Raw genomic sequence first — 1,654 nt, 5'->3', positions numbered from 1 at the left:
TATCCCAAAGTAGCACTTAGTTAAATGTTAATTCTTGACTTTGAAAGTACCAACTTCGATGTGATCATTGTAGTATTGTTTTCAACTGTAAAAAAATTAATCACCCTAGTAGAAATTAGTTATGTGGATCATGTATATCTGTGCAAAGGAATATGAATATACAAATATATATAACCATTATAATGAAAACATAGATTGTATATTTTTGTTTGGAAAGATGTGTAATACAAATTAAGGAAAAAAGAAAGGTGTAGTATAGTATGAAAGCTATGTAAGTTTCTGAAGAAAATCATAAGAATATTACTAAATTTAGAAAATATCTGTAAAGGTCTATGTCTGGGAAGGTTATATAATGGGGAGGGGGAAAATTTTAACTATACCTTTTTATTATTCGATCTTAAAAAAACTTTTTATTATTCCAAATTTTAAAAAAGCAAACATTACTTTAAAAATGTAAGTAAATGACAAAGAGGTAAAACAATTAACAAAAAAGGAAAAAAAATTTAAAGGTACCATGTTTTTAAACAATTTCATATGAATGTAATTAAATGATAATTTTAATCTGAAATGCATGGCAGTTGATGTCTTTATTAGTTCTAGATTGGAGTTAATTCTAAATTAAATTTCACCCACACAACTTAGAGCAGTGCTTTGGGCAGCTATATAAAACTTAGTTTTTGCATCTTTCAAGTGGATATAATCTGCTTTCATTGTAGGTTTCATCATGGGGATGATTATGATGGTAAAATACTTGGCTTACTGTTTGCTTCATAATAGATTCTCAACAAAGAGTTGCTGCCAACACAATCTATGTGGACTTGAGAAAGTCTCAACTTTCAACTTTCATTTCTACATCTGAAAACAGGATAATTTAATACCAGTTTTACTGGTTATAGAGAATTGAGCTCTGGCAATTAGCAAATGATATATCCCTTATAAATTTCCTAAAAGCCACACAAGGGAGTAATTTCAAACTCATGGAATAAAGAAAAAAATATTACTTTGTATCATATTCCTTCAACCATCAATCTGTAAAAGTCAGTGCTAGTTGAAGGCCTTCCTAACAGCCTTCTCTTTTTATATCATGCGGCTCACAGCCTTGTTTTTTTTGTTGTTGTTGTTGTTGTTTTTTCTTTTAAATTGAATTTATTGGTACATTCTAGGTAGACAGTACATTTAGTCATTACTGGGATCTTGTACCTTTACATGCCAGGTCTTGGTTCTCATTTTTCCCCTTGTCCCCACCCTCCCTTCACCCCCTCCTCCCCTCCCCACCTTCAAACACTTTAATTCCATTTTTATATTTTCTCATATTTTTTCTTTTTTCCTTGTTCCCCTTTCCCTATCCTTCTCACTGTCCCTACACCTTTGGTCCTTTTCTTCCTACTTCACGTTGCTAATTGTCCCTTTAGGATCTTGAGTACTATTTTAGTTTTTCACACCAGAGACACTATTCAGTATTTGCATATGTGTGACTTATTTATTTCACTTAGGAGTATATCCTCAAAACCTACCCATTTACCTATGAATGAATCTACTTTCTCATTCTTTATGGCTGAATAGTATTCCATTTTATAGAAAAACCACATCTTCTTTATCCAGTTTCCAACTGATGGGCAGATGGGCTGTTTCCAAGTTTTAGCTATTACAAACT

The sequence above is a fragment of the Fukomys damarensis genome, unplaced genomic scaffold, assembly GCF_012274545.1.
Source record: "Fukomys damarensis isolate Sample0158 unplaced genomic scaffold, DMR_v1.0_HiC HiC_scaffold_20, whole genome shotgun sequence".
NCBI lineage: Eukaryota > Metazoa > Chordata > Mammalia > Rodentia > Bathyergidae > Fukomys > Fukomys damarensis.
The sequence above is the reverse complement of the archived record's forward strand: the minus strand, read 5'-3'. Positions refer to the sequence as shown.